Raw genomic sequence first — 26,832 nt, forward strand, 5'->3', positions numbered from 1 at the left:
TCTGCAAGCTTAATTCTCCTTTACCACATACTCTAACATATTCATAGATTGTAGGGATTAGCACAGAGACGTCTAAGAGACCATTATTCTGTTGCCTAGAATGAGTTTTTCTAATCTCACTGAGACTTATTTCTTCATCTATGAAATGTGGACAATAACACATTACTATGAAAGATAGCAAACATAAGCATTTTTAAAAATCATAGATATTTAACTATTTGTCTGACACAGTGAACTCACTTCCTTCAGCACCTACAGATCACATTGCCTCTCCTCCTCAACTCCATACAATTTATTTCCCATAGCCATGCCGGCCAGGTCTGATGGTGGGTCCTCATAACCTGGGTGCTCTTTTAAGGACAGAATCAGAGCTAAAAGACCAAGAAGTGCCCATTAGATTTCAACAGTCATTTACATAAATGACTGCATGGTATAAATTAAGTTTTATGAAATCGTTTCCTGAGAATAATTATCATCGAAGTGAAGGAAATAGAAAACGAGGGCCCTAAAGCCTTCCCTGCTCCGCAATTGCCAAAGGATGGTCTCGGTGATAATATTTTTTCAGGGGGCCCAGATCCCAGAAGCACAAAAATGATATTCCTTGTCAGGCTTTAAGTTATTTCACTGCGTAATCACTCACAATGAATACAGTCCCCTTAAGGAAAATAATCTTTGAGGTCATAAGTGCAGAGAATGTATCTTGTTTCATACTGGATTCCAGTTTTACAAGAAAAAGTTGGTGCTAATTTTGATGGACTTAATATTTTTAAAACAACTGAAAAATAGACATAATGAAATAGACAAATATGGAAATTTTTCTCCTTCTCAAAACTAATGTTTATGACATTCTGATGGTTTCATGCAAAGAGAATAAAATTTAGTGACAGGTGAAAAATCTGTTGCTTCTTTGTAAAAGGCTCCTGTTGTGATATGAAACGGGAGGCACTCTCCAAATGGACTGAGGAGGATACTTGCCATCTTTTCTGAACGTTTTCTTGAAGAGTCTGTCATTCTTCCAGCCTCTGAACCACTCCCTATGTCTGGAAAATCTTCCATCTACTGAGTCTTGGTGGAAGGCACAGCCTTCTTCCCTCTTCAGAAGCTGAAGCAGCAAGATACCACTTTCCCAGACTCCTTTGCAGCTAGGGCATGACCTTATAACCTAAGCTCCACCAATCAGAGCACTTGCTTCTGACCATTACTTAGAAATCAACGACCATGTAGAATCTTTTCTGACAATAGGTAAGAGGCAATTTTGGCAAGCACACGCAGGTACCAGAGACTGCAGTGGCTACAACCAGCATCTGAGAGCATGCCATCAGCAGGGTAAGCTGTGAAAACAGTGCTCAGCAGTAACATTAGAATGTTACTACACCAGTCATTTGAAGTATTGCCTCAACTATGTAGCCCCAAGTCTTGTTCTTTAACTATCCCAGCAATTTTACCAGCTCACTAAATTTCTTTTAATAATTTCTTTGCTGCTTAAATCAGCCATGAGGATTTTTATAACTTGTGACCAGAACCCTGAAAAAATGTTCTTGAGAGATTGGTGCTTTGTGCTCACAAAAATGTATTAATGTTTCTGAGGAAATTGGCCTGGTAACAGTCCCACTTAGTACCTAAATAATTGTGAGCTCTGCTTCACCTTACTCCAAGTTTCATACACTTAAAATGTCAGGAAAAGACATTAAAGATTATCTAATTAAAGGTTATCTAATTTCTGAATTTTACACCTGGGAAACCAAGGCTTAGAGGGGCAAGTAAAAAGTTAAGTCCACACAGCACAAAGCATCTATGAGATGCTCCCAGGGCAGAAGCAGCCTTGACTTAATTTAGTCCTCAATACTTTTGATGGGCTATTTCTTAATTAAATTTTTGTTTGTTTGTTTGATATCCCATGCATGAAATTCAGTCACCAGCCACCATATTGGCCTCCCCGGCAAACAAGCCTGATCTATCCAGTGATCACATTGAACAACTGTAGGACTGCACATTTTCTAACATAAAAAATCCATAGTGAGAAGGAAACTCCATTTATTTGGGGGGTTTTTATTGATAGCAACCTTTGGAAGGGAATTATAGTTAAACAGGAAAAAAATATAGCCCAGTATAATCCTGCCTTGCAACTATATTAGGCCATAAATGGACGGATGAATGCAACTCTTCCAGGAAAGATGTGGTGGAGGTAGTTCTGGATTGGTCACCCTTATCTCTCCTGCTCAGAAACACTGTTCTTGAGTTTGTATTTCAAACGATAGGAGTCTTTCTTCTATTTCTTTTTTTCTTTAAGATTTTATTTATTTTTGGGGCACCTGGGTAGCGCAGTCGTTAAGCGTCTGCCTTCGGCTCAGGGCGTGATCCCGGCGTTATGGGATCGAGCCCCACATCATGCTCCTCCGTTGGGAGCCTGCTTCTTCCTCTCCCACCCCTGCTGTGTTCCCTCTCTCGCTGGCTGTCTCTCTGTCAAATAAATAAATAAAATCTTTAAAAAAAAAAGATTTTATTTTTTGACAGAAAGAGAGACAGCAAGAAAGGGAACACAAGCAGGAGGGGTAGGAGAGGGAGAAGCAGACTTCCCACTGAGCAGGGAACCCAATGCAGGGCTCGATCCTAGGACGCTGGGATCATGACCTGAGCTGAAAGAGGACACCTAATGACTGAGCCATTGGCACCCTAATTCTTCTATTTCTTGTTTGATTATTTCTCAAGATAGATCTGAAGACACAGAGCACTTATTTTGACAAAAGGCATCACTTTTATTACTTTTATTATTGTTATTATTAGCACACCTATTAGGTAAATCTTAGCATGTGCACACTAGAGATAAGAATCTGAGGTACAGAGAGCTAACCTGTCCAGGACTGGAGAGTGGGTAAGGTGAAGAGCAAGAATTGAAACCTACTCTCTCTAACCACAAAGTCCAGGCTCTTTCCACTGCACTTGGCCACCTGCTCGCTCCTGACTACGGTACATTAGACAGCAGCCTCGGAAAGTGACATGTCAACAAGACGACTCCAGGCGGAATCTGGTGTACCCGGGATGCCTCTCACCCTCTCCTTCCTGCTCCCTCACTCTCTCCCAGAAAAGAGGGGCAAGCCTAACTATCTGAAGTGTTTCTTGCCACAGCAAGGCAATGTTACCAGTCTGAACACAAGTTTAGGTCGGACTGCACTGCCAGAAGAACCAGTAAGGTAGGACACACTGAGCTAGGAAGTCACGGTGGATGACTGTGATCTCCCAAGCTGGGGAACCCTAAAGGGTCCTTAAAAGGACTTATTTGCAAAATAACTTGTAACGAAGGAGAGTGTTGGTGATCCTGAGCTTAAGGAGCTGGCTGAGGAACAGACCCCAGCTGTGGAGTTTTCCAGTTCCTTGGCACTGCTGCCAACTTGTGCATTAAATTTTCATTATCATCAGCCAGTCAGATGCTGGCACTGTCTCAACCCTCACAATAAACTTTTCTCCCTGTCAGGGTTTACCATGCTATCATCACGTGCCTGATTCAAGGGCATGGAAGCAAGTTTAAGAATTTTAGAACTACCAAATCCTTCAGATTCATTCACTGAGCCTCCTTGGCCAGATTATAGTTAGACATCCGTGTGGCTTGATTGCTGAGCAGATGAGAGTTTACTAAAAGCAAGAAGTTTAAAGTCATTCATACCAAAAGATTATCCAGCCTTATCCTGCTGCTTGGCCATCACAGATGCTGTTGATACCCGCCCACGTGCCTTCTGCACTCATCACGCTGTAGTCATTCCCCACCTCATCTGGGAAGGGATACATTCCAAGACTCCCAGTGGATACCTGAAGCCCCAGACAGGACTGAACCCTATATATACTGTTTTTCCTATACATACGTAGCTATAATAAAGTTTAACTTATAAATTAAGCACAGTAAGAGATTAAAAATAAGAACTAATAATAAAAATAGAACAATTATAACAATATACTGTAATAAAAGTTATGTGAATGTGCTCTCTCTCCCTTCTGATGATGATGATAATAAAATGCCTACGTGATGAGATGAAGTGAGGTGAATGACGCAGACATTGTGACGCAGTGTTAGGCTACTGCTGACCTTCTGACAGTATGTCAGAAGAGGATCACCCATTTCTAGTCCCCAGATGACTGTGGGTCACCGAATCAGAAAAACAAGAAACGGCAAACGATAGGGGGACTACTGCATACCTAACGCAGGCTTCCAAGAACAAACACCAGCAACCAAAGTCTTCCTTGAATTGAGCAAGGCAGCCCAGAAGCTCCAAGGAGTAACATGCCTGGGAGTGGCTCTCATCAGTGACTCCCAGGCATTAGGACCGTAGTGCAGGTAACGCCTCTTACCCACTCAGGATTGTTAATAGTGCCTCCCTTCATTCTCAGCAGCTCATTGGCAATAAGCTAAATGCCCCCTTGGTCATTGATGACTTTGAAAAGAGCTGTTTCGGTAGAGCGTAGAGGTGGAAACTAGATTGGAGTATGAATAGGAGGTGAGAAAACTGAGTCAGCTTATGTAAACAAGTGTTTTGACAAGTTGATTATGAAAGGAATAGAAAGGTGAGGCAGCCGGAGGATGCTCTGGAGACAAGGAAGGGCTTTGTCAGTATGTTTCATGTATATGATGACGGGAGTAAACCTCTAGTGAGCACAAGATTGATGATGATGGAAAGAAAGGAGAAAACTAAAGAACCAAAGTTCTTGGGGCGGGGGGTGGGGGGAGGGTAAATCTAGAAAAGCAATTACTATCAGCCAGAACCCTTTTGCCTGATACATTAGGTGCCAAAGAACCATGATTTTTAGTTATAAATAAGGTACACCAGTTTCTACTTTGTCTTAAATATCCTTTTTGATATTTCTCAACACTAGTCGATCATTTAATACTCAGGATGATTGTTTCATTAACATACTATAATGGCTCCTAAGAATCGTGTTCACCTAGTAACAGTAACTTAGATCAGCATTTCCAGAATTGTGACCTAAAGATGCCAGCATCTCATGAATTATTGAGTACTCAGAGGTAAAAGTGTTCCATGATCAAGTAAATTTGAGAAACATTAGATGTTCTATCTGTACTCAGATATTGACAAGGCTCTACAATATAAACCTCAGTTTAATTTTATTTAACCAAGAATTTCCTCAGAATCAGAAGTAAGAATTTATCCTAAAACATATTCCCCTATAAGTATCCACACATACCCTTCTGTCAATTTTCTTAGCGTTCATGTAGCCTCAAAATATGCAAACTAACTTAGAATCTGGAAGAGCAAGGTATTCTCTTCAGAGCTTACCCACTTACTTTAGAGATCATTACCCCTAATTTACTATAGAATTGATGCCTATGAATTCATTTTTTCCTCTCAGAGAGGAAAAATTGTTATTTTCCCTTATTGTTCTATTTTCTATACTTTAAGCTGGTTGCCGCCATTGACGAAATAGTATAGGCAATGCTAGTGATTCAACTTTTAATAAGTTCTTTATGCAAATATTGTCAAAGGTCTCAGAAGGTCTAAATATATTTCATTCGCATGCTCCTTTTTATCTACATGCATATTTATTCCCTTGTAGAACTCTAGAAGATCAAAAGCAATACCAATTTGAGAAGGAAAAAAATTGCAGTGCTAAAAAAAAAAGCCAGAGGCTGTTCTTCCATAGAGCTAGAAATAAAAGTGAAATAAAATTAAATAGAAAGTTTCTTCCCATGGCATGTTCCCGACAACTTTGAACATTCTTTTGCAAACTTGAACATGGGTTAGAACATGTTAAACAGGAAAAAAAATAGTGGGAGAAAAAAAGAGAAAGAGGACAGTGCTACTTACTCTGGCATAAGAGTAAAATGATTATATTGTGCAAATATGAAGTTTTCTGCCTCATCTCCAAAAATGTTTCAAAGAAACTTAAAACAATTTGTAGACCATGAAATTCATATTATTTACAACTTCTATCAATAGTGCAAATAAGATTTGATTTTTACTACTGAAGTGAAATTAGCCCCAAATTTTATATCATATAAGAAAATTAGTTGTAAAATTCTTCAGGAAACTGAATCCAACTTTAAATATCACCAGAACAATCATCGTTTCTAGGTAGCTGATATTGTTATGGAACATTACATGACTTTCAACACATGGGTCCTTTGTGGAGCTAAAATATCCCATGGCAAACATACTGAACATTAAAATAAAACAGGATCAATACTCGGGAGTAAAATTCACCTTTGGGCACTAAGTATTAGGGCAAAACTAAAATCTCAGAGCCTCTTTATCTAGTTACTTAAACATATTCTGGAGGATTTGTAACTTACTTCCATTAATAGCTATGTAAAGTCAAATGTCTTTTAAGTAAGAGCCAGGTCTTATTATCTATAATGTTTCTGCAATACCTTTGACTAAGGATTTCCAAGGACATGAAATTGAACAAGTCACATGCCATGTTTATTGTATTGCTTTAGAATATTAACATAATAGTAAGGCTGCCTTGTTCCCATTAAGACAATCCCAGAGGTCAAAAGACTACATCACAAGTTTTCGTAAGCAGTCCCAAATGCCATGTTTGCACACAGTCTATGTTCATTCTGAAAATCATTCATCGTCTTAAGTAAAGATGAGACAGTAGAGGTCTACAATCAATTAATAAGTATACCTACTATACTGAGTACCTACTAACATGATACAGAATATGAAAAATAAGAACAATGTCCTTGAGATATAACTGATGACCTCTAACACCAGGTGGCATAAGGTCTTGCACACAATAGGTACTCAAATGCATTGCTCTGAATGTGAGAAAAATAGCAAATAATTCGAGATGACACAAAATTTCACACTAAAATATTTGGTATCCACCAGTGGTTCTCAAAACATCAGCATCACTTGGGAATTTATGGAAATGCAAATTCTCAGACCCCACCTCATACCAAACCAGATCTGAAACTCTAGGCTAAGGGCCTGGCGATTTCTGTTTTAATACGCTTTTTAGGTAATACTGATGCATATAAAGTTTGGGAACCACCAGTATGAACTATAGCTGCTACTTGTTCTAGAGAGTCAAAAAGAATACTGAGGATGGAGAGACCAGGAAATGCTTCATCGAGAGGCAGCAGAGTGAGCCTTCCTGTTCTCGCAATACAGTGAAGATAACCAGAGAACCTAAATCACTGATTGCTATCATCGATAGGATTCAACACACAAACACAGGGTCTGTGTTTATTCTGACATCATTCAAGTAAGAAAAATGAGGGTGCATGCAACTGATCTAGACAAAGGAAACAGTATGAGTGAAAGAACCGTGTGAGGAGCGAAAATCATGTTTAATTAAGTATGCTGAGGTTTGTGAGGTGAGAGCAAAATGGAACATGGAAAGGACGGCTCACTGGCAGAATCCAGCCTCCAGTAGCTGGATGCTTTTTTTTTTTCTTCAAGATTTTATTTATTTATTTGACAGAGAGACAGCAAGAGAGAAGAGACAGAGAGAGAGAGAGAGAGAGAGCAAAAGTAGGGGGAGGGGCAGAGGCAGAGGGAGAAGCAGGCTTCCCGTGGAACAGGGAGCCTGATGCAGGACTCCATCCCAGGACCCTGGGATAGTGACCTGAGCCGAAGGCAGACGCTTAACAACTGAGCCATACAGGCGCCCCTGCATGCTTATTAATAACACAGGAAGACCACACTGCCAGGCCTCCCTGTGGTTAGACTGGGACCTTAAATCTGGGATCCAGCCAACAGAATATAAGTTGCAGTGATATTTGCCACTTCTAGGCCTGAAAACAAACCCTCTGTGTGATCCCAGCCCTCTCTCACCCCTTCTGTGGAGACAGTGAAGGTTTGAGAGTAGCATTATCTCACCACTGAAAGAACCTAGATCCCTGCACCACTGCTGGAAGAAATGCTGCCCAGGAGAACTACCACGGCAACAGTAGACCAGCAGTAGCAGGAGTGAAAAATAAACCTGTATTAGGTTAAACTCCTGAAATTTTGGGGTTATTTATAACCACAACATAGCCTAACTTACTCTGGTTTAAACATTCTAGAAATAGCCAAAAGATGGCAATGGCATGTTCATGACATTCAAAGGCAAGATTCAGCAAAGCCCTTAAAGAGAAACCAGAAGATTCCACTTTTCTAAGCAGTTGGACCAATCAAATCCCCAAAGCCAGAGCACTGCCTTTTTAATTTGCAATTTTGGCTAATGGCCCTCTTCCCCTTCATTTACAACTAGAATTCAGAAGATATGCACGATGAGTTCTTCCCATCCAGACAAGTAACACTTAGAATACTACCTCCTAAAGAGACTTAGCCTTCTGAGTGGATAATGGAGCAGATTATTTCCTCTCAGGCCTTTCAGAGTGGATTAGATTTGATAAATACTTCCACTCCAGCAGTAAAAGAGACAGTAGTGGTTTCATGATTTTTAGAATTGAAGGATGATAATTTTGACCATCACCACATGATCTTTCTTGATCTTTCTACAAGTAATCAAGTCCTTGTATCATAATACAAGATAATAAAATGATGTGGTCAGGGCTTGGTCAGAAATACAGAAGACACTCAATTAAGAAAAGATTAAACACAGGAAATTGAAGGCTTCCAAAACATTGGGAGGGCTGCAAGGACAATGATCAGGAGGGCTGCTGGCTTTCAGGAAATCAGGAAAGTCAGGAATCGAGGATAGCCCATGATTTCAGCTACCTATAGCTCCAGTAGTCAGTCTTTGGGCAGATGCTTAGAAACAGTGGGAAGCTGCCACCCAATGATGTCAGTTGCCTGCCCTACTGAAGTGACTTTCAGGAGGACCCCAAAAACCACTCACAAAAACTCACATCTGCCACCTGCTGACACCCACACGCCTTTCCATAGCTGATGTTACAGAGGACTGGCTTGAACCTTCCAGAAGCCGTCTGGACCTCCCCAAAGTGACCCTCATTGACCGAATCGAACTGGAACCCTGCTGATTAGGACTTTGAGGAATTTAATTTCCAGGCTTTTAACCCCAGAATGCAAAGAAAAGGAAAAGAAGAGCAGGGATAGTGGTATTAACAGGCAAAATCTAACACAAATAATGAGTTATGTAAATGAAGAAGATGAGAGTGGACAAGAGGCCAGTTAAACAATCCTTATAAACAACCCATGGGATTGTATTTGAGACTTGGACAACACCAATGTAGAGCACTGGCCATGGTAGTTTAGGCGGTTGTCTCCAAATACATCACTTTCCTAGAGTATTGGTTGAGATTCCATTGATAGCAACTAATGAGAACCAATTCTAGTTAAACTGAGGAAACTTCTAAAAAGCTCTACTACTTGGCTGGTCATTTGATCTTTGTGGTGCTCATCAGTTCATAACAGAAACCCAACGGAGGCTAGCTTAAACATAAAGGATATTTCTTAGATCCTGTATTTGGGAAATTCAGGTGTTGAACGGATTTTAGTTATGAGTAGAGATCCAGGAATCCAGTCTAAGCTATTTCTCCTTTTCCATCCATAGCTCTGTTTTTAATTCTTGGCTTTACATTCCAGAGCAGCCCCCTAAGTGTCAGAGAAAATGGCCATGATAGGCTTTTCCCTAGCCCAGTTTAGTTCTTTTTCCAAAGAACTTCCTTCTCTACAACCACTTCCAAGGAAGACTTTGATCACTCTCTTTGGGTCAAATGGTCACACATCCATCCCTGAACCAAACTCTTTGGCCAGAGGGATGAGTTACTCTCATCGACCATCCTGCAAAAGGTGGGTTCCAATGACTGACAGTCTCCCTAACACTACAGAGAATGCAGAAGATGCCCCTCCACCAAAGGAACAAAGAAGACAGGAAACCATTCTGAGAAAAGAGTCTGCTTCAGTGGGGCTGGCTGGTGATAATGGTGATAATGGGCAGAAGTGACAAACTGGAAAAGCAAAGAGAGGCTAGATATATGCACAAGATAAAAGATGAGGAACTAGTCTAGAAGTAAAGAAGTTGGACGGGGAAGAAGACTACAAAGAGACAGCACAGGCCTAAGGGGAAAGAGGAAGAAAAGAAGAAAACAGAACAGAAACTCAGGTCTCAGAACAGAAACTCAGGTCTCTTTTTCCTTTTTCTTTTCCTTTTCTCTCTTTTCCCCTCTTCTTTTTCTCTTTTCCCCATCAGACATTTCCTCACTCAGCTTTCCCCTCCAGGACCTCAGCAGAACAAGTTCCAGGACCCTCCTAGGAGCTGTAAAGATTACTCATTTGTTAACCAATAATCCTCTCTTAGATTATGAACTTTAGTTTATAAAAGAAAGATTTGTATTTCCTCAGTGTTGGCCAGGTGTCCAGCTCAGAATAATCAATCAGCCACATTCCGGTGGGCAAGGCAAGGGCTGGCAGAGACCTAGCCCCATGTTTCCAGAGACACAATCCTGAGACACTAATCCACCCTAGTATACCACAGCTTAACCAGTCACATGGGTGGTGTCTATGTTACCATTGTCCTCCAGAGCTTTCCATATCAAAGAATTCTACACCCAGGCAGCTCAGTCAGTTGAGCATCTGACTTGATTTCAGCTAAAGTCATGATCTCAGCATCGTGGGATTGAGCCCCACATTGGGCTCTGAGCTCAGCAAGGAGTCTGCCTGGGATTCTCCCTCACCTTCTGCCCCTCCCACCCCATGCGCACCGTCTCCCTCCTCCCCCCATAAAATAAGTAAGTAAATCTTTTTTAAAAATTGTGTACAAAGCATGGGAATAACAGCTGAGGAAAGTGAGTGTGGGCTACTGCTATTATTGTCTTTCTCCTGTATATATAAACATTTTGACTTTTTCAAATATGGCTCAGATAAAAATAGGAAGAGAACAGGATAAACAGCAAACTCTGGATTGGTTGTCAACAAGAGGATGATGGAGAAGTGCTACATAGAAGGTATTTCTGCCAAAAGGAAGATTCATTTTCAGCTCAGACTTCAGTCTGACCACAGGAACAAGTTTTTAAAAACCACCTCCATGACCAAAGCACAGGAAATACCACCCACGGCAGCAGAAAACAAACAAAGCAAACAAGGTGCAAATGTGAGGATTGTATGAACAGAACAGGAAATCATTCACAGGGAAGAAAGACTGGCAGAAGAATTCTTTATGGCACAGTGTTCCTGCGCTTCCCACCAGCAGTGGTCCTTAAGGAAAAGGACCGCCATGCCCACCCCTTCACTGGCTTGCCACGAGATTCCAAAATTTCAAAAGAGCACTCATCAGACTCAAGTGCATATATTGCTCAGTTCCACACTCCTCTGCAATCCAGTAAATGGAAAGAGGGATTAATAGGAGCCAGCCCCCCCTTCCAAGACTGAGAACTAATCAGAGTCCTGCTCCTCGTTCCCATAATGCACCACCTCTCTGGGCCACATGCCTTCCCGCTCACCCTGTGTGTCTCCCCCACAGCACAACCATCTTTGTTTCCTCAGAATCAACCTGAAGACTAAATGACTTTAAGACCCCTTTTCTTATATCAGCTAGTCTTTCTATATATGCAGCTTTCCTTATCCCTCTTCCCAATTTGTACATCCCTCCCCCACCTCCAGAACTTACCTTTTTTCTATTCTAGCTGTTGAAGCAGGGAACTTGGGACTTAGATAAGTTGAAGTCTGTTAAAGAATTTAAGATGGAGTGGCAGGAATAAATTCAATCAGAAAAGGATGGAGTTCCCATCTCACTCTTTAGCCCAGATTCAGACAACACCAAAGCACACAGAGAAGGAGCTCTCAGAAATTGCCAAAATCTCATTGTGTGTTAGAATTATTTATGCATGTGTCTGATTCCTCCACTAGGCAAAACACGTGACACAGAGAAGCTTTATCTTATTTGCCCTTGTGTCTTTAATAGTACCTAACACAAAGGTTTATTTAAATACACAGTTTGCTGAAAGGAATAGCAGGTGACACAAAAAAGCACAACGAATTAGCTGAATAAACATGTGTTAATCTATTGGTTCAGGTGGAAAATTCCACTCCAAATGGCTGAGCAGCAACACACAGCAACAGAGCAAAATGAAAACTGTACTACCACTTGTTCGTGAAGATTCTCCAGAATTAACTGAAACCACCTGGTTATGTGTCCCTCCCTCCCCAGCATTCGGTTTTACATCACACAGACCAGGTCTTTGGCTTGGCTACCTTAGCTTCCCATCAAAAATGAGACAACTCTTACTTTTACTGGCCTCTTCACAGGTGTCAAGTGAGTCTTGACCTGTTCCATGTGCACACGCGCTGCTCCATGTTCTTTTCCTGCTCACGTCAGTGAAAAGGGAATACACTGCTCCCTTGAAATCCGTTCACATTCCTTCAGGTGACTTGAATACCAGCGGCTGTCCTGGAAAGCTGTTCCCTGAAAGAGTTAAAGTGCCTCCTTTTAAAAACAATCATAGAGGAGCAGATGGCACATTTGCTAACTGAGAAGATGTTGTTCTCACTTGGGTCTAAATTCCCTCCCTCCACCTGGCATCCCAGACAGCTGTGTCAGCTCCATCTGCCCACCTTGAATTCATCAGGTGAATGCTCCATTTCCTTAATTGAGGTTAAGCTAACCCAAGTAATCAAAGACAGGTATGGAATGTTCCCTGTCAAAACCATGCCTCTGATTATATGACACTAACAACTATTATTGCACTCAGCTACACTTTAGTACATGAAAAGCTTAGAATGGTGAATGAAGAGATAGGTAAACATGACAGGCAGGCCACTTTTCAAGGACACATGAGCAGACTGCAGATGTCACTCTTCCTCTTTAAGGTAAACTCTTTGGGAAAGCTTCCACTTGCTCTCCAGAACACTGATAGGTAACATTCCCTGCCTGGGAAGTCCAAAGACACCCTCACATGACAAAAGCCTTAGGGGAGTCAATGACCTGCCCTACTCAGTGGGAGACCTCAGGGACCCTGCTGCCATATGAGGGCCTCTCTGGGGGACAGCTGGTGCTGATCTGGCCATCACCTATACTCATTTATTGAGTGTTCCATTGATCTGGGCCCCTGGGATTGCAATGGAGGTAAGATCAACAAAGTCACTTGTCTCATGGTGCCTACATTTTAAGGGAGAGACAGATAATGAAAAGGTACAAACAAATGAATTTGACAATTCAATGAGTGACAATAATTCTGAAGAATACAGATTAATATAGTGCTGAGGACAGGCTGGGGGGGGCAGTAATCAAGGGAAGCAAGGTCCAGTGGGCAGCTGGATAACAGGCTCTGTGGGAAAGAGTAGGACAATCCTAATCTGAGGGATGTGGCTCCCTAAGCAAATGCCATTTTGGAATCAAACTTTGCTGCTTTGGTCACCAGACTCTACCCTTAAAGTTGCTGAAACCAGGATGGTAGGTCATACATATGCAGCTGGCTGGTATAAATTGTCTCCCCTCCCAAACTAAATACCCATGAAATAATAATAAAAGTAGTTATACATTAGTCCAAAATGAAAAAAAAATTATATAGCAACATTCACCAAACTGCAAAAGAAAAAAAAGAAAGATAAAGTGACCTCTTTTCTCTCTCAGAAGAGTAAAGGAATTAGGTAAGTAAATAGAGACAAAGAGCTACTCTCAACAGAGACAAATTACTGAGCGTGTTCACTGGGGAACTGGCTAGAGCATTCATCTATAAGAGGAGGCTCACACCTCTCTATAATGGACTGCAAATGTGGCACTATTAACTTGATTCCAGATGTGACTTTATATGCTAAGGGTAAATTGCACTCAAACATATGCTCACTCATGTTCAATACATAAATAAAGGCCTTGGTTTAAAATTTCAGCAGGTGAGGGAACAAAGAGTTCTTGCTACTTATAACTCCCCACTGCCTTCTAAGGACAGTAGGTCTTGATACCTGGAGGATTTACTAAATGCAAACTTCATTCTCAGTGTAGTTGTCTTTGGAAAAACTTGGAGAAATATTTCACATTGGGTGGGGGGAGATTGCAAGTAAAAAAAGAGTAGCATGTTTAAACAGTAAGTTCCCTCACATTTCTGGGATATAACTTGACCTCCAAAATGGTATCAGTACCAGACAATTTAAAGATGAGTCATATGCTACTTAATTTTTCCAAAGCATGAAAAAAAAAAAGAGAGAGAACTATTTCCAAGGAATTTTCAAGGCTAAATTTTCCTGAAACCAAAATAAAATAATAGCAGAACAAAAGAATAATGAAGAACCATCTTATGTAATAATATAGATGATGAATCCTAAATAAGACAATAAATTGATTGTATGAAAAGAATAATAAAGGGGCGCCTGGGTGGCATAGCGGTTAAGCGTCTGCCTTCGGCTCAGGGCGTGATCCTGGCGTTACGGGATCGAGCCCCACATCAGGCTCCTCTGCTGTGAGCCTGCTTCTTCCTCTCCCACTTCCCCTGCTTGTGTTCCCTCTCTCGCTGGCTGTCTCTATCTCTGTCGAATAAATAAATAAAATCTCTAAAAAAAAAAAAAAAAAAAAAAAAAAAAGAATAATAAAGCCCAAGAAAGTAGATTTTATTCTAGGAGGGCAAGAACATTTCAACATTAAGGAATTCATTAATGTTATTTCCAACATGGAGTAAAGAAGAAAAACCTTATCATCCTCTCAACAAATGACAGAAAAATATTTGATAAAATTCCATATTTATTTATTTATTAAAGGAACTTTTAATAAAGTAAAAAGAAAAGGAAACTTAAGGAAAGGTATTAGCCTACAGTAAATTTCATATACTGAAATTTTAGAAGTATTGCTATTAAAGTCAGAACAAAACAAGAATGATCACTATCACCAGAATTATTCAGCATTGTCCTGAAAGACCCAGCCAATGCTATAAGACATGGAAAGAAAATAAGAGATATGAACATTTAAAAAGAGATAAAACTTAATTAGCACATGATATAATTTTCTATTTAGAAAATCTGTATTGGGCCTCTTTCTTCCACCCAACATTAAAATGAGTTATGTATATTTAAATACCTAAAATTTTAAAGTACAATTATAAAATTATAATCTTGGGATAGATAATAAAATCACAAACTAATTCATTTATAATTTTATAATGTAAGCCATTCAGGAAGTACAAAATCCATAAAGGAAAAGATTAACAAGTCAACCACTTAAAATTTTAAACTTCTTAATAAATGAATTCAGTAAAGTTGCAGGATAGAAAATTCATTTCCAGAAATTGGTAGCATTTCTATACACAATAACAAAGTAGCAGAAAGAGAAAAAGTCCATTTACAAATGCACCAAAAATAATAAAATACCTAGGAATAAACTTAACCACGGAGACAAAGACTGGTACTCTAAAAACTATAAAATGTTGTTGAAAAGAAATTGAAGATGACAAAACAAATGGAAAGATATTCCATGCTCATATATCAGAAGAATTAATAGTGTTTAAATGCCTATATTACCCAAAGCAATCTATAGATTCAGTTCAATCTCTATCAAAATATTTTTCATGGAACTGAAACAAATAATACTGAAATTTGTATGAAACCACAAAAGACCCTGAATAGCCAAAGCAATCTTGAAAAAAGAAGGACAAAACTAAAGGTATCATAATTCCAGATTTCAAGATATACTACAAAGCTACAGTAAAAACAGTATGGCATTGGCACAGAAATGGACACATAGACCTATGGAACAGAAGAGAGAGCTCAGAAATATATCCACACTTACATGGTCAATGAATCTATGACAAAGGAGCCAAGAACATACAATGGGGAAAAGACAGTTACTTCAATAAATGGTGCTGGAAAAATTGGACAGCTACATTACTTTTTTTCTAGGAGCCTCCCTTGACTTTCAGAACAAGTTATGGTAATGCTCCAAGTTTCCCAAAGAACTGCCTTCTTGTCCTTGGACAGCAATTGAGTTGGCATTGTCCATGCTACTTTGCTGGACTCCCCAGCTTGACTAAAATTTCCTAGAGGGCAGGTGCGCCAAGAGTCCTCAGATCTGCCTACAGGTTCCATGGTTTGCTACAAGGACTCACAGAATTCAGAGAGCCTGTTATACTTGTGGCTGAGGTTTATTACAAGGAAAGGGTAGAGACTAAATGCAAAAGCACATAGGCAAACTCCAGCAGAAACCAGATGGGAACTTCATATAACTTCTCTCAGTGAAGTTTCATGGATGGTGCTTAATTCTCCTAGCATGTGTGACAACAGGTACAAAGTTTTGCTAACTAGGGGAGATTACACAAGCCTTGGTGTCTATGAAAATGTAAGCACGGAGAACCCACATGACCTTGACTACTCAGTCTCCAGCCAAGGGCAAAATGATGTAGCATGGCTCAGGACCGCAGGCAAACAAAAACAGGCATTTACCATAAATCACATTTTTAGCATAGACTATCTAATCTGGTTCAAGGTCTCAAATATACAAAGATACTATCAGGCAGGATGTTCCAAGGGCTCAGAGGTTATCTCCCAGAAGTTACTCAAGGTCTAGTTCTTTCTTTGGAATGTGTAAGATTTAAGCACCCCAAATCTGCTGAATTAACCCATTACTGCATAGCACATATTGTTTTTTGTTTACTATAAAACACCCAAAGAATAATGCTTCCCAGAGCACATTAGGTACTTATTATTACTAAGTTGAATTAAATTAAGAAAAATCACTTTAACTATCCACGTGCACAATTTTTCTCCAACATTTTATTTGGTAAAATGTGAAACCTAATATATGATTTTTAAAATAGCACAATCAATCCTTGTAGAACCTTCACCTTTATTTATCCATCACCAATTACTAATTTACTACCTCACCAAGTTCACACTATTTGCAACATCTGTGCCTGGGTGTGTGCATGTGCTAATGTTTGCTGAACCACTGAAAGTGAGTTGCAGGCATCCCAGCACTTCACTCTTAAGGACTTAAGCATTCATCTCCAAGAAAAAGAGCATTCTCCTATATAACTACAATACCAGTATCATACCTAAGACATTTAACATTGAAAGAATAATACTAAATAGCATGCTATCCATGTTCAGTTTCCTGTAATTGTCCTCCAAATGCTCTTACAGTGATTTTCTTTAAATAACAGATCATGTATTAAATCTGGTAGCCCATCACCTTAACATTCCCTCTACCTTTTGTTTTCCTTCTATGACACTGACATTGACATTTGAAGAGATGAGGCTAGTTGTCTGGTGGCATGTACAAAAGTCTGGATTTATCTGTTTCTCCATGATTTGATGCAGGTTAAACATATTGGCAAAAATGTTACATCAGTACAGTTGTATACAGCTACATCCCAGTGCTTTCCATCTGATGCCACATATCAACTCATCTCATTGCTGGGACAAATATCATTTCAATGTCAAATATCGATATCAAGCTCTATGTAAGTTTGATCCCTTCCATAAGGTAGTAACTAACAAATCGCACCATTGTAAAGGTGTCTCCTCCCCCTTGGAAATTGATACGTAATCTGTGAGAACAGGAGGGAGGCTGGTGGGTATTTTATCCATTGGTTTTAGCAACAGCTGATGATCCCATCCTTGTGTATATTGATTACTATACTGGTGGCTGTAAAATAATGCTTTCTAAATCTATCACTCTTTTCTCATTTATTAACTGGAATTAATCTATAAAGAAGAGTTCTGCCTCATACTCCTTAATTGAACTATCACTATGGACACATGTATTTATTATTTAATGTTTCATAGTCATTTATTTCTTATCATCATTCTTTGTACTTAAATTAGAAGAAAAGTATGTTTATATGATAAAGCCATGAAGATGGCTATGAAGCAGCTAATTTCATTTTTAATTGCAGTATAATATACATATATGAAATTCAGGTGTCCAGATTGATAAATATTCACAAATTGATGATGCTCATGTAACAAGCACTGAGATCAAGGAATAGATATTACCAACACCCACAGAAGCTCCCTTATGTCTCCTTCCAGAAACTACTCACCAAAAGGTATCCTGACCTCTAACACAGACTAAGGGTTTTTTGGGTTGTTTTTTTTTTACACTTTATATAAATGGAATCATACAACATATATTCTTTTGTGTCTGTCTTCTTTTCTCAAAATCATGTTTGTGAGATTTACCTGAATTATTGTGTGTAGCTGTAGATCACTTAGTCTTATTGCTGTATAGAAATCCAGAGTGTGACTATATCACAACTTATTTATTCATTTTACTACTGATGGCCATTGCAGTAGTTTCAAGTTTTGGCCCATGAACCTTTTAGTATGAGTCTTTTGATGAATATATATATGTCTTTCTGTTGACTGTTTAAGAGTAGAACTGCTAGATCATAGTGCGTGCATATATTCAGCTTTAGTAGATACTGCCAACAGAGCAACTATTATTTAGAAAGAAAAATTCCGTCTACTAGGAAACTAAGTGATAAGCTATCCCTATGAACTCCAAAATAAAAGCAGGTGAAAAAAAAACAGTGCCAGTTACAAGAGCCACACGGTTTTAACTTAAAATTAAAATGAAATAAATGACCCCAACTATAAATCTATTTGGTGGCAAAACCTTGTTTCGAAATCAGAAAACAAGTAATTTGACTATACCCCCCAGTGCCTTGTACCCTAAGGACAAAAAGGACTATTAGACATCTTTGATGGTTTTCATTTATCATTGGAAATGGGATTGATATCGTTATTCTGAAACTGTTATGAATGGCAACGTGAGACAAAGCAAATGAATAATACCGGCAGAGTCCTGAAAAATGGGAATTTAGGCAAGGCTGGAAGTAGATTTAGATGTAGCTTGATGAGGTTAAGTAAAAACCCTGTAGTCCTGAATAAGATTTGAAGTTTCAGTACAAACTCATAATGAATTTTCTTTTAAAAATTATATCACATCATTCTCCACTGAACAGGCATGCAAAAATGACCAATCCAACAGCATAGTTTAGTTCCTACACTATGTTCTCTAAATATCATTTCTCACTAAAAGAAACCAAAGCTCATTGAAGAAGAGGCTGATTCTAAATCTGGAGCAGGAGATATTCACATGCCTCGAATAAACATTATGACTGAAAACAAACTGTTAAAGACGACTAGCATGACAGCAAAAGGACTCAGGAACCACTTGAATATGCTCCTACTGGCCGAAGAGTGAACAGTTTGAATGACAATTTGTTTAAATCCATGAATTTGTAATGATACTAAAAATTTATTCATTCCACTTCGAGAATGCTTAGGAATTACCTCAAGATAACCATTATTAACAAGGGAAATTTTCTCTTTATAGAATGATTTCAGCTTATGATTTCAGAATAATAAACGAAGTGATGATTAAATTAAAAGATCATTATTCTATATCACCTAATGAATTAACTCATGATCACCAGTGGTTGCCAGCATTACAAAAGGAGAGATGATTAGACATTACTTTCCTCCTAGTGGAAGTACACATCACTATCTGTAAAGTAGTTTTGCCAAAATGGACCCTGAATATGTTTAACCCTTTAGACTGAACTACTAATTTTCAGGAAACGCAGAGGACAAAGAAACAAGTTACAATACACCACACAGACGCGATAAAGTTCATTATTGGGAAACTATATGACAAAGGACTGAGCTTCTTCAACAAATATAAATAAAAATGCAAGGAAAGAAAATGGACCAGAAATGCAGATTTAAAAATACTCAAGAGATCTTGTTTGGGTTCTGTTTCAAACAAACTGCAAATAATAAACACTGGCTGGTTCTTCAGTGCTATTAAAGAAATTATTGTTGTTTTTAGGAATGGCATGATGACAGTATTTTGGTTATGTTTAAGAAGAGTTCTTGTCTTTTAGAGATATATCCTGTAATATTTACCTGTAAAAATAATATGATATCTAGAATTCACTTCCAAAAAACCAGGGAAGGGATATGGAGTAGCAAGTAAAAGTATAGTGTGTTCCTAAAATAATAACTGTTGAATCTGGGACATGCATACAGATGGGGGTTTATTACACTGTTCCACTTGTGCACATGGTTAAAATTCTTTATAAGAGTTCAAAAATACTAAGCTTACATAAAAGAAGTGAGTTTGAGATGACCCTAAGAATAGAACGTCCGGTCCCCAGTTTTCATTCTCTCTTATTCTTCCAGGAAAAATAATCTTATGTTTTTAACTTGTCTCATGGTTCTTTTCCCGTCTCTGAATTTTGTGAAGTTTCACTTTCTGTATTTTAGTGAATCAATTTGTTTTCTCATGAAAGAAAACCAATAGTAAGTAACTTGACAGAATCTTTCAAGTTCCTTCCTCAACTCTGACACAGTCTCAACTTCAGAAGTTCAGAAAGTATCCTTTTTGGGTGTTTTCTTCTCTAAACTGGTTCGTATAGTTCAAGACACACATTCACCATTGGTTCATGCATGGCCACTTGCTTTAGTTATTTTTAACAATGTAATAAGGACCTACAAACCTGTCACTCAAAACAAAACCAGGACCTTAAAGATATGCTACAACTAGTCATGTCTTATCTCAAATTCCTGCCTTCTCCCACACCTGCCCAAAGTAACCATGGTCTTAAGTTCCACACCCATCATTCCATTGCTTGTCTTTGTATACAGTTTACTCGCATCCATTTTAGTTGTTTTCAAGTTAATAAAAAGGATATCATGCCCAGGCACCTGGGTGGCTCAACCAGTTGAGCGACTGACTTGATTTCGGATCAGGTCATGATCTCAGGGTCCTGGGATCAAGCCCCTTGTCAGGCCCTGCACTCAGCCAGGGCAGGGGCAGGGGGAGTCTGCTTGGGATTTGGGATTCACTCTCTCCTTCTCCCTCTGCCCCTCTCCCTGCTCATGCTCTCTCTCTCTCTCTCTCAAATAAATAATCTTTTTTTAAAAAAAGGATAACATGCCATAATATGTTGGGAACTACCTTTTTCACTTAGTAGTACATCACCAAGATCTACCCATATTTTAGGGTCACCCTGTAGTTGTTTGTTTTGACTATTGCTTAATATGCCCTTGTATGAATACTCCCCACTGATTCATCCAGTGTCTCACTGCTGGGCATCTGGGTTGTTTTCTAAAGTTGCACCGTGATCAAAGATGCTATGAACCATCTTGCACATATCTCCAGTTGTACAAGCTTGAGATTTTCTCCTGGGGATATTCCAAAGAATGAAACCACTGAGTGATAAGGGATGGGGATGCGTCCCCCTCACTTTCCATTGGAAGACTCTTTCCTGCGGGAACACTGCCTCGTGCTTGAATCGGGAAGGTGGCCCCCCTATGCTTTGGTGTGGTTTGTCACTGGCTCTCTTTTTCACCTCTTGATTTTCCAGCCCCGTGGTAGTCTAAGAGATTTGTTTTTACATTTAGTGCTTCAGAATAATTGAAGAAAAAGTACTAGCAAAAATGTTCTGAGCTTGGAGAGCTTCAGGCATCCTTAATTGGCACAACTTTTTCAGTTAAAATGATGGAAATTAAACTGACTGCTAACTATCCACATTTCTTTTGGGTGCTGTAATCAAGAAAAAAAATATGGCCTCCCTCTCCATATAGAGAGACATCAAATCTATTCCAACTTTCATTTTAAATCACAATATTGAAACAAATTCATCTTGATCTTTTTTCCTGTTGTGTTTACTGTTTCCCCCTGCTTTTTTCTTTTTAGAGGAACAGATTTTTAAATCAGTAACTCTTGGGGAGCTACTGACATTTGTGAATCTCTTAAAGCTAAACTCTTCTCATATTTTAAGACATGAACACAACTACTCGAGGAAATTAATAATTTGCTCCCTGACTTGAATGAGAAAGTGAGTAAGGAATGTAGGATTTTTCCACCCATTTGCAGAATGTCTATGCCATATGCTCACCTTAAGTTAACTATCACCTCGAGGATCAGGTGGCTGGCTGACACGGGGGAATTTTTTTCCTTTATTTTAATCAAGGAAAGAGAACATGAGTACTTGAAAATTCATAATATTAACAGTCTAATTAGAGTTTCTTAAATGCTGTTTTAAATTAGGATAATTTTAAATTATTGGATGTGACAACTATATAAACATAAAATGCTTTAATTAGAGACTTGTTTGTGTGAGAAAAAAAATCTACTCAAAGCATCAATCTGTCACTCTGCATTAACTTCCAACAGCCCCGGATTCCCACTGGACCACTGAATCTTAGCAATAAGTCTATACCCATCATCCTCTCTCTACATTCTAATCCTCTCGTTTGTAGCCAGGTCTCTGCTCTTTAAGGAAAAAACTCAAGGCAACAAATTCAAGTTGAATTCTCATTCAAATTCATAGCAACTCCTGGTGTTTCTGAATTTACTTAATGTTTTTACTGAGCACAGTTCTTCTGGGCCTTCATAAATATTATGCCATGTTACTGATGAAAAAAAAAGTTGTGTGAGTAGCTCAGTCTTAAAGGGTGATAAAACAAACAAAAATAAAATCTCAGAGTCTCCCTCAAGTACTTATTAACTTTTTAAAATCACTTTCTCCTCTTAGAACCTGATGAAAGCTAAGAACTCTAAGAAAAAAAAAATCTATAATCATAAAAATGTTTGCATACAAATTCAGAGAACTTATGCAGCTCCTGATGGCCACATCTATCTGCCATCCTTGAATTCAGATTCTAACTCTGGTGAGATCAAATATTCATTAATCAATAAGAATGTGTGGAATACGTACTAGGTACCTGACACTGTTCTAAACACTGGGGGTACAGAGGAGGACACAGCTTGACCTGGTCCCTGCCTTCATGAGGCTCATAATCTCATGGGGGAAACAGTAACTGAATGACCACACCAACAAGTGTTGAGTAGGAATTTTGTGAGACGTACAAAAGGAGAAGGACTGAGTGCTATCAGAGCCAACAGATGGGGAATGGGCCAGATCAGGAAGCTTTTAAAGGACTTCCCTAAGGTTGGGGCAATGGTGCTGAGGTCTGAATTAACAGGCATGGGGGTGGAAAAGCCATTTGAAGGAGTAGGAACAGTAAGTTCAAAGGCCCTGTAGTAAGAGGGAACGTGGTGTGTAAGAGTAGCCAATCACCAAGAGACAGGGAGATGAGGCCAAAGGCAGGGTTGAAGAAATAGGCAAGGAAAAATCATGCGGGTCTTTACTGTCATGTTTGAAGATTTTTTTTCCTTTATTTTAGAGCAATAGGAAGTCATTAGACAGTTTTAAACTGGGAGGTAGGCAACAGAATCGGTTTTGAATTCTGGAAGGTTCATTTTGCATGCAATGTGGGGATTAGATTGGCAGAGGACCATGATGGATGCTGAAAGATCAGTGGAGAGGCCACTGCAGAAGTCTAGAGAGAACACTAGGTAAGGATAATGACAGCAGGGATGAGCATGGTTGGATTCAAGAGACATTAGTTGGGATAATTAACAGGATGCCACAAAACACTGGCTTTTTCATCATGTGTCCATACATCAAACAGTGTCAGCCACATGCTATGCTGGTGCTCAACAAATATCTGATGGATGAATGAATGAATGAATGAATGAATATAAATAAACCTAAAAATATAAATAGATTTTTATGTAGTTGTAATTATTGAAAGAATGTGGGGTATAGAAGTTGCTAAGGTGGAGACATGTAAGCAAAAACATAATGTGTAAAAGAAGAATTCTAGTTAATTTCACCCTGAATGAGGGGAGGATGGTGTGGAAGGGTCTGGTTTGACTTATACAGGTTCTATAAAGTGAAAATGAGTGAGTAAATTACTGAGAACAGCAGTCAGATGAAAAACAATGAGAGAGATTCACTTTTGCTTGATATCAACCTTCTGTGAATGTGTAACTGCCTCAGGATGTGGCAAATCAATAATGATTTGGGAGGAAGATTTGCTAGAACATAAGCACAGCTTTAATAGCCAGTCCTGTGCACCTCCCAACAACCCCCAAATCACTCAATTTGGTAAGTTCTTTTATTTCAAACACCAGAAAAGCAGACTGTTGTGTGGAAATGCCCATGCGTAAGATACTTTAGAAAACTAGCAATCGATGTGGGAATAAGACTCTTGAGTTTCATGACTCTGACACAGCCACGGCCCCTGGAGTCCTACCTGGGAGATCCTTAATAAATCACGGTGGATATTGGCTCTTTATAAACCCAAATCATTCACCTTGATTCCACTGCATGGAAACAGCATGTGCATGATGAAACAGGACAAGCTCTCCGTTTCTGTTTCCCAACCAGACTGTATAGAAAAATTCCCATAAGATTCTGTTCAGTTAATAAGAATGCAAATGAATGCATTCACATAAGGGAGATGCATTCCCACTTGTAGATTCTGCATGCATTGAACAATTTGGATCTTTATTACCTTTGACTCTTGCTCTTAGACGAAAAGTTAAATTAATGGCCACATTCGCTGTGTATTTTGAAACCCACCTTTCAAATTTTTAGAAAGGGATGGATTATGGGCAGGCTTCATTGTTTCAACAGAGCTTTCTATCCGAAGCTGCTGTTTAGTGAAGATTACAGGTTTAAAGACAGTCTCATCAATAAAGCTACAGGTACTAAAAAGCCTCTGAATGTTTCAGAAGTGGAGTGGGGGCTTCCGCATCCACTGAACATTTTCACGGAGAGGTGGTATCTCTTATATTAGGCTGAGAAATACAGTGCAACCAGCTTTTCCCCCATCACCATCCAACCATCCAGGCTTGGGTTTCTTAACATCTCTGTGAATAGGTCCTGTTTTTAATTTCTCCCACAGTCTTATGATTTATGGAGTATTACTTGATAACTATGTGGCTGGAGAAAAATACAGAAATTGAAATTTCTGAATAAAGGTGAATGTAAGGCATTACTTTGAACAAATAAGGGAAAGGAAGGGCACTGACAATTTTTCTGCCATCATCCTTGACCATTGATGGCTTGACTAAAGTAGTTGGCTGGAAATTGTACCAAATAAAATTTTGATGTCCCCTGACCAACTACTTGGAGATTTCCTGAGCTAAGTTTCTTTGTTATCTATTTGGGCAATAGCTTGACCTTTGGGCAGATTGGGAATACTCATCCAGCCTTTGTGATGAGAGCTGATAGCAGTGGAAATTCACTGCCAACTCTTAGCACCCAGATAGTACCCTTTACCACCACTTTCCCCATCTTCACAAATGACTTCATTCTCAAAGTTGGTCCAACCCCACCTACTGCAAATGTCTGAAACATTCCTTCATTCATCCACCACGAAGATGCCTAACTCCAAATATATGATGGATGCTGTGTCAAAGATGGGTGCTAATAATGGCTCTATTTAGATAAGGAGAAGACTAAAATTACCATTCTTATATACCCAACTCTTAATTATCTACATTAATAAAAGAATCAAGGAGATAAATAGTCCAAAATAAAGGACAATACAAAAGCAATTTATATTTGGCTTTGGTATTCATTATGTGACTTTGAGGGTGAGCAAATTAACTTTCTAATTATGAGTTGGCTTTTCAGAACGAGTTTGTATTCTCAACTGGCTTGTGTTGAAAGCCAGCTAGTGGTATGCTAGAAGCCAAAAGAAATTTGACCTGGAACTTACAATTTTCAGCAAATGACTCATCCATATATTATCAAAAGTTGATTTGTTCTGCCATTTGGAGAAGGTCTGTATCATTCCAATAGTCTCTGGAGAACAATCGTGTAATGTGAATTGCATAGATACAACATCAGATACAGTAGCAGACATAACAGACTTCAAGACAAGAATATTACTAGAGATAGTCATTTCAAGAGGAAGACATAACAATCCTAAATGTACATCCAACAGCATAACCCCAAAATATGTAAAGCAAAAAGTTCTCAAAACTAAAAGAAGAAATAGACAAATATTCAATCATAGTTGAAGAATTTAGCACATTTTTGCTCAGTGAGAGAATAAGCAGACAACAAATTACTAAGCATATTAAAATTCTGAATAACCTATAAAACAACTAGAACTAATTGAGAGTTATGGAAGATTACAATTCAACAACAGCAGAATACACGTTTCTTTTGTGTTCCTACAGAACATTTACCCAAGCTTGAATTCTAGATCCCGTCCTAACACGTAATCAAAGATAAGTCACTTTGCTTCCACAAACTTCAGTTTTCTTTAATGTGAAATGGAAAGAATAATTTGTTATACAGAATTGCTGGGGAGATTAACTGAGAAATATAAACTAAAACATAATGTAAAAATGTAAAGTACCATATTCATAAGAGTTACCAATGCAATAAAGGATCAAGAATGTCTAAATAGGAAGAGCTTAGACTGCAACTGGTTGAAAGAGTATACTAAGGAACTTGCTTCAGTGCTGGTATCTGCATAGCACCATACTATTTAATTTAGCATATTAATTTCTTGGGAGTGGTTGGGAATGGAGCCATTGATGGAAATAATGGGCCATTTTACAATTGCTGCTTTTCTTACCTCCATTTGCATTCAAGAAACAATCAGATAGTACTTCAGATTAATTATCTTTTTCATTTTCACCAGTTCACATCTACTTAGCTACTACCATTTGCTGAAATGAACACAAAAAAGTCAAATAGCCTTCATAACACAGGTTCTTGCATTTTAAAATCTATTAAAGACAATATTGTTAGAGTCTAAACCCAGTTAGCTTGGACAATAAAAATGAAAAGTTCTTTCTGGGGTGCCTGGGTGGCTCAGTTGTTGGGTGTCTGCCTTCGGCTCAGGTCATGATCCTAGGGTTCTGGGATCAAGCCCGCATCGCATGGGCTCCCTGCAGCGGGAAGCCTGCTTCTCCCTCTTCCACTCCCCATGCTTGTGTTCCCTCTCTCGCTGTGTCTACCTCCGTCAAATAAATAAAATCTTTTAAAAAAAATGAAAAGTTCTTTCTTGATATTTTTCTTCATTTTAATCTTTAATAAGCAAATAACTACTCTCTAAAAGTGTATCTGTATTCCTAACCAATTATATGCAGGGAACTATTGTGAGA

At 38.9% G+C, this 26,832-nt stretch overlaps 1 long non-coding RNA gene across 1 annotated transcript in view; it reads right to left on the reverse strand.

The window, feature by feature from the left end:
* Window positions 1-11,590: 11,590 nt before the first annotated feature.
* LOC117796114 overlaps window positions 11,591-26,832 on the reverse strand; it is a 64,265-nt gene continuing 49,023 nt past the window's right edge. Inside the window, exon 4 of the long non-coding RNA XR_004620484.1 lies at window positions 11,591-12,324. This is a non-coding gene — a long non-coding RNA (uncharacterized LOC117796114). The remainder of the gene's footprint in view (window positions 12,325-26,832) is intronic.

Source organism: Ailuropoda melanoleuca, chromosome 14 (genome assembly GCF_002007445.2).
Source record: "Ailuropoda melanoleuca isolate Jingjing chromosome 14, ASM200744v2, whole genome shotgun sequence".
Classification (NCBI taxonomy): domain Eukaryota; kingdom Metazoa; phylum Chordata; class Mammalia; order Carnivora; family Ursidae; genus Ailuropoda; species Ailuropoda melanoleuca.